Here is a 7,500-nt window from a genome sequence, read left to right as displayed (position 1 = left end):
ACAGGCAACTCAGATTCAGTGCTCAGATTCAGCTGAACGCATCCCAGCCATCTGCTTCAGGACACAGCGATGTAGCGCGGTATGAGCGCGGCGACGCGTCCAGCGAGAGGCGCTCAGATGGTCGTAGGGATTCTGATCACAACACTGCTGACACTGAACAGAACAGGTCCAAAATAATAGAACTTAATAATAATAGAACTTAATTGAATTAATGATGTGACTTGCTTTGTTCTCCTGATGACTGAGGAAGTGTTTTGGCTTTACCTTAATGACCAAGAGAGGATGTGCTTGGGCTAGATTAGAAATGGCTGGTCAAAGCAGGTTAAATGTTTCACTAATATGAGCAGTGAATGATGACCTCTGACAGGGCAGGTGTCTGAATGATGACCTTTGACAGGGCAGGTGTCTGAATGATCACCTTTGACAGGGCAGGTGTCTGAATGATCACCTCTGACAGGGCAGGTGTCTGAATGATCACCTCTGACAGGGCAGGTGTCTGAATGATCACCTCTGACAGGGCAGGTGTCTGAATGATCACCTCTGACAGGGCAGGTGTCTGAATGATCACCTTTGACAGGACAGGTGTCTGAATGATCACCTTTGACAGGGCAGGTGTCTGAATGATCGCCTTTGACAGGGCAGGTGTCTGAATGATCGCCTTTGACAGGGCAGGTGTCTGAATGATCGCCTTTGACAGGGCAGGTGTCTGAATGATCACCTTTGACAGGGCAGGTGTCTGAATGATCACCTTTGACAGGACAGGTGTCTGAATGATCACCTTTGACAGGACAGGTGTCTGAATGATCACCTTTGACAGGACAGGTGTCTGAATGATCACCTCTGACAGGACAGGTGTCTGAATGATCACCTCTGACAGGACAGGTGTCTGAATGATCACCTCTGACAGGGCAGGTGTCTGAATGATCACCTCTGACAGGGCAGGTGTCTGAATGATCACCTTTGACAGGACAGGTGTCTGAATGATCACCTCTGACAGGGCAGGTGTCTGAATGATCACCTCTGACAGGGCAGGTGTCTGAATGATCACCTTTGACAGGACAGGTGTCTGAATGATCACCTTTGACAGGGCAGGTGTCTGAATGATGACGTCCTATGACAGGTTAGATGTTTGTGTCTCGCACAAGCTAACGGCCACCTTCAGCACAACTCAGCTGTTGAATTTAGCGTCACCCCTCAACTGTTGAGTTTAGTTGTGTGCGTGTGTGTGTGTGTGTGTGTGTGTGTGTGTGTGTGTGTGTGTGTGTGTGTGTGAGAGAGAGAGAGAGAATGAGAACGAGAACCTTCTTGATTTTGGTAAGGTGTGTGTAAATCACCTGACAGGTAATTACATCACTGTTGACATTTTCTGTTGATGCCTTGGAGGATGTTACATTTGCAGTCTTGGCTCGCACTGTGTGTGTGTGTGTTCTCTCTTATGAAATACGGTCTGCCATTTGTAACAAATTAAAGGCACAGTAAGCGTGTTCGCCAAGTTACATTACACATGACGTAATGTCTGGTATATATGTACATAACTTTACATACACACACCAGCAGTATAGAACATGAAACACAACAGGTTTAAGGCAACATATTAGCACTGTTTGTCTCTCGTTCTTTCACACCATACACCCACACCCACACACAGACAAGTATTACACATAGCAATAACATTCCAGTAATATTGGGTAGGACACCTTCAGGCATTTTGCGGGATGTCTCGCGTTGTCCCTGAGTGTACACAGGGCCGTATTCTTGTGGCCATGGTCCCTGCAGCAGAAGTGCAGAGTGCTCAGAGCTGAAAGGAGATCTCAGCAGTTTGAATAAGGATCCAGGGCCGGACTTTTGGAGGACCGCGCTGAGGGCCACATCACGATGCGCCACTTCAGCCAAATAACATCGGCCATTTCACAGGATTTCTGAATGTGTCATCGTTTTTGAGAATGCTGAGGGTCCGCTGCACTGTGGGAGTGTAACACAGGCCCTTGAATGTAAGCTGGAGCTTTGTAGATTGTTTGTTGACATTCTGGTTCTTGCATTTCAGTTTTGCTGATTCTCAGCATCATAAGCCATACAATGCTTCCCTCTCTCTCTCTCTCTCCCTCTCTCCCTCCCTCTCTCCCTCTCTCCCTCTCTCCCTCCCTCTGTTTCTCTCCGAGTGTGAAGTGAAAGCAGTCGAGAGTTTCTGTGGGAGAGAAGGGGGTGGAACTGAACACATCCAGGAGAGGTTAAGAGAATGTGTGTTGGGAGGGAGGGAGCGAGAGAGGCGGATGAATAGCTGTTATCGAGTGGGAGAAAAGAGGAGAAGGAGGGAGCATCTGTCCGCCTCGCTCTGTGTGTGTGTGTGTGTGTGTGTGTGTGCTGTTGGTGCATGCGCAGTACCTGGCAGTCCTCCTCAACACTGCAGAGAGGTCACTGTCTGTCAGTTCAGCTTCTCTCTCTCTCTCTCTCTCTCTCTCTCTCTCTCTCTCTCTCTCTCTCTCTCTCTCTCTCTCTCTCTCTCTCTCTCTCTCAGTCCATTCCTTTTTCCCCCTCCTCTGGTGCTTTTCCTCTGGTTTCTCTGCTGTCGTCTGTGCTTCTAAACATTCACCATGGCGTTGTGTCTCCCCAGCAGGGAGGACACACACCGTCTCCACGGTGAGGTGAGTGATGGGGTCTGCCTCGGCTATGGTGGGACGGGGCTGTGTGAAACTTTCTGGGGTGCTTGTCCGGGGTCTTTTAGTGCTCACTGGAGGTAGGACCAGACCAGAGAAACCCAGAGGAGGGGTGTCTGGGAAAACGAGCTTTAGCGAAAACATGTGTTTGGGTGTCATGCTTAGTAATGTCAGCACGATGCCTTCCAGAGTCCTGGTAACACACGGTACAGGACAGCTCCAGCTCCTGGCCGCCTGGGCTGACGCATCGTCCGTCTGTCCGCGTGACCTCTCAGTGTTGGCAGAGACGTTTCTCTGTGAGGCGTTTGCCGGTGTGATTGTGCTGGGTCTGTTGCCTTCAGGTGGTGGTGTTGGTGTGCTGGGTGGACTGTCCTTTGTGCGGGTGTGGGTGGTGTCAGTGTGTTGGGTGGTCTGTGCTGGGTGGTGTCAGTGTGCTGGGTGGTCTGTGCGGGTGGTGTCAGTGTGCTGGGTGGTCTGTGCGGGTGGTGTCAGTGTGCTGGGTGGTGTCAGTGTGTTGGGGTGGTCTGTGCGGGTGGTGTCCGTGTGTCCGGTGGTATTTGTGTGTGTGTGTGTGTGTGTGTGTGTGTGTGTGTGTGTGTGTGGTCCACTGCCCTTGTGTTATCAGTGCTGGTTTACTGCTCTGTGAATCACTGTCTAATCGAACAGCTTACCAAGAAGTGTTCAGATCCTGACAAGAAAAGGACAGGCATTATTCACTGTGCGCACACACACACACACACACACACACACACAAACACACACACACACACAAACACGCGCGCACACTCACACACACACACACTCACACACACGCACGTGCACACTCACTCACACACACACACTCACACACACACACACTCACACACACGCACGTGCACACTCACTCACACACACACACACACACACTCACACACACACACACACACGCGCGCACGCACACACACACACACAAGAAAAGGACAGGCATTATTCACTGTGCACACACACACGCACACCCACTCGCGCACACACACACACTCACACACACTCTCACACACACACACTCACACTCTCTCACACACACACACACACACACACACACACAAACATTCACTCACATATACATTCTCACGCTAGATGCACACATCTACTGTACAGTATACTGTCACTCATAGTAGGCTTATGGGAATGCAACAATGTAAGGAAACAAAATCTGTCTCTCTCACACACACACACACACACACACACACGCACACACACTTTTACACTCGTACACCCTCTGTCCCTCCATATCATGATTCTTCGCATGACCTTTGGTCTCATCAGAGCAATAGAAACTGATGGCAGGGTGTGCCGTGTGTCTGTGTGTGTGTGTGTGTGTGTCTCCTCCTGTGCTGTATCTGGGGGTGAGTGCATCTATATGTGTGAAGTGCAGTGAGGTACGGCGCAGTGAGCTACATATCAGGTAAGTGAGGCACGGTGCAGTGAGGTACAGTGCAGTGCTGTAGTCCTGTGAGCTGGTGCTGCAGGAGTAGAGTGGGTGGAGTGCTGGCAGGCACTGGGTAGGGTGGAGGTTGGTGGGTAGGGTAGGTGGAGGTTGGTGGGTAGGGTAGGGTAGAGGTTGGTGGGTAGGGTAGGGTAGAGGTTGGTGGGTAGGGTAGGTGGAGATTGGTGGGTAGGGTAGGGTAGAGGTTGGTGGGTAGGGTAGAGGTTGGTGGGTAGGGTAGGTAGAGGTTGGTGGGTAGGGTAGGTGGAGGTTGGTGGGTAGGGTAGGGTAGAGGTTGGTGGGTAGGGTAGGTGGAGATTGGTGGGTAGGGTAGGTGGAGGTTGGTGGGTAGGGTAGAGGTTGGTGGGTAGGGTAGGTGGAGGTTGGTGGGTAGGGTAGGGTAGAGGTTGGTGGGTAGGGTAGGGTAGAGGTTGGTGGGTAGGGTAGGGTAGAGGTTGGTGGGTAGGGTAGAGGTTGGTGGGTAGGGTAGGGTAGAGGTTGGTGGGTAGGGTAGAGGTTGGTGGGTAGGGTAGGGTAGAGGTTGGTGGGTAGGGTAGGTGGAGGTTGGTGGGTAGGGTAGGTAGAGGTTGGTGGGTAGGGTAGGTGGAGGTTGGTGGGTAGGGTAGGTAGAGGTTGGTGGGTAGGGTAGGTGGAGGTTGGTGGGTAGGGTAGGTGGAGGTTGGTGGGTAGGGTAGGGTAGAGGTTGGTGGGTAGGGTAGGGTAGAGGTTGGTGGGTAGGGTAGGGTAGAGGTTGGTGGGTAGGGTAGGGTGGAGGTTGGTGGGTAGGGTAGGTGGAGGTTGGTGGGTAGGGTAGGTGGAGGTTGGTGGGTAGGGTAGGTGGAGGTTGGTGGGTAGGGTAGGTGGAGGTTTGTGGTGGGTAGGTGGAGGTTGGTGGGTGGTATCATGTTCATGGAGAAAGGGGAAGGTAAAGGAATTCCATTCATCATCGCTGGCTTTCTCTTTTGAGAACATAAATTTTTAAATGATCAAATGAGGCTGAGGAATTTTGCCACTCTCATTCTTTCCACATCAGTGTTGAGGTCATGGGTGTTGAGGTCATTAGGACTAGCGCCCACTGTTGGGGCACCCTGAAGGCTTGGACCTGCCTCTGTTCTCTCTCCACTGCCTACATGGTCTACGTAGCCTCCCTTTCCCCTCTGCTCTGTCAGGCACTGACCACATCCTGCTCTGCTGACGCCGCTTTGAGTAGAGGATTTATGACGTCAAGGCCGTTGCTAGTGAGCTCAGACGCAGCCTGTTTGAAGCCCTCGGAGAGCAGTGTGACCCCTTATGTGTCTCTGTAACCTTACAGCACCTCCTACACGCTGGAGGAATACACTGCTGCTTCCCAAACTCCTCTGTGCTTTACTGTAGCTTCCTGAAAATCTCCGGGCAACCCTATAATATATCCTTCTATGGCATTTTATAGTACCCTACACACTTCTATGTAGTACTGTAGTTCCCTATAGACGTCTGTGTATTACTGTAGTTACTATTCCATAGTGTTTTGTGCAGTACAGGGCAGGAGTGCAGTACACACCTCTGACATTACTATCTAGATCAGCGGAGGACATTACTACTACACAGTTCCACTCTTGGTGGAACATATTGGGGAAATATCTGACTTTTATGCAGTACCGTTGGTATTTGGAGACAACTGTCCAGCTCTGTACGGGCCGCCGAGTTCTGGATCCCAGCAGCGAGCAGAGCAGGGGTGCGGAGATCAGAAAGCCAGAGAGCTCCTTCCATTAACTCAGGCCACGACCAGCAGAAATGCTGAATTATTCATCACTAGCAGACTGCGCCCGAGGATCACGTTTCTAGACAGCAGATGGACGCTCGGTCTCTCTCTCTCTCTCTCTCTCTTTCCCTCTGCTTCCCACTCCATCTCTCTCTCCCTCTCTCTCTCTCTTTCTCTCTCTCTCTCCCTGCCTCTCCCTCTTTCTCACCTCTCAACCATTATACTCCCCATACCGGTACACACTCTAATCTCTCATTCTTTCTCTCTCTCTCTCTCACTCACACACACAAGTCCACCATATTTGAATGTGCTGCTCTTTTACGTGTCTGTACAGCTCCACACTGGGGATCAGAGGGAGCTTTAGTGTGTCTGCTGGTGGAGTTTCTCTCCCAGTAGAACTGGCTCTCCGATGGCACACCTGGATTAGTTAATGATTCCATGTCCACAAGCACCTCTTTTGTAGTGCCAGGTGCTCATGGATCAAGTCTACCTGTTCTCCGCTTTAATGCAAACTGGCTTACAGCTGCTTTTAGTGTGTGAGGAGGAAAGAAAGAGAGGGATGGCATGAATGAGGGAAAGAGAAATGGAGTGAGGGAGGGAGGAGAGAGAAAAACAGATGCCAGAGAGAGATGCACATCACACTTAGCAAGGTTTCTCGCCAAGAGCAATATGTGCAACTGATACTGGACCAGAGAGACTCACACGACACTCATAAATTATAAAGACCATCGGAACTGCAGCCATCAAGCACATCCTGGGATTAGTACCAAAGCGCTGAGATTATTGAAAACCCTTCCTCACGATGAGGTATGTTGGTGTCTGCGTAATAACGCTCCCTGTAGGTTAGAACGTGCACTAGGCCTGTAAATAGATCTGGCAAGAGTTTATCTTCTCCCAGATGTACGTTAGGAAGCAAAACTCTGCTTTCACAGTAAGGTGATAATAGCTTACGTCTCCTGATGGATCCAATTAGCCAACTGACACCAGAAGTTAGCACGTCTCTGTCTATATTCGCCTAAAGAAGAAAATACAGCAGATATTCACACGGAATGCCGTTGGCAGACTTTTATTGTGTAAAACCGTTCTTAAGGGTAACGTTCTGTGCTACAGAGATTAAATTTGTTTATAGTGGCCCTGGAGCAAGCGTGTCAGATTGAAGCTGAGCTGTGGTTACCTCGCCACATCGACATGTTCGTTCAGAGTGGCATGTTCTGCTGGGCTGCAGTCTGGGTGACTGACAGCTCGTCCCATGGCCCATGACGTCTGAACAAAATTTACATGGCCACGCCCTCGAGGCCCTTATTCGGTTGTGCTGCTGGGTCCTGATTGGCCATGGCGCTCACAGCTGTGAATGAGTGAGGCATGAATGAAGAAACAAGTGAATGACGTCCATAAACCGTAACTCACCCTGAAGCTCCGCCCCCCAGATGTCACTCAAGTTCTCTGTAGGGGATCTGCAGTACTGGGCAAGTATGCGGCACATAGCGGACAGCCACGGTGCACAGGGAAGCCCTCGGAAGCACCCCCTTGTGGTGGAGTTATGGTATCTCCACGGCCCAGCCCTGGAACTGCGGAACAGCTGTACAACACGCTTGGTGGGCGGCGACACGTACCTCTCCTGGCCCTGACGGGACATCGGC

General features: G+C 50.9%; 1 protein-coding gene across 5 annotated transcripts in view; it reads left to right on the top strand.

Moving 5' to 3' along the window:
* Positions 1 to 7,500, top strand: part of tanc2a (tetratricopeptide repeat, ankyrin repeat and coiled-coil containing 2a) — a 101,136-nt gene that overhangs the window by 44,890 nt on the left and 48,746 nt on the right. The window contains exon 1 of one of the 5 annotated variants that reach the window (XM_081716547.1): positions 2,457 to 2,642. The exons of the other annotated variants lie outside the window; for them this stretch is intronic. The gene's annotated coding sequence lies outside the window, so the exon portion shown is untranslated. Of the gene's footprint in view, positions 1 to 2,456; positions 2,643 to 7,500 lie in introns of those variants that run through there. 5 annotated transcript variants of the gene reach the window in all.

Source organism: Electrophorus electricus, chromosome 6, assembly GCF_041902795.1.
Source record: "Electrophorus electricus isolate QZ-2024a chromosome 6, ASM4190279v1, whole genome shotgun sequence".
Lineage (NCBI taxonomy): Eukaryota > Metazoa > Chordata > Actinopteri > Gymnotiformes > Gymnotidae > Electrophorus > Electrophorus electricus.
Note: the sequence above shows the minus strand (reverse complement) of the source record. Positions and strands in the feature narration are given on the sequence as shown.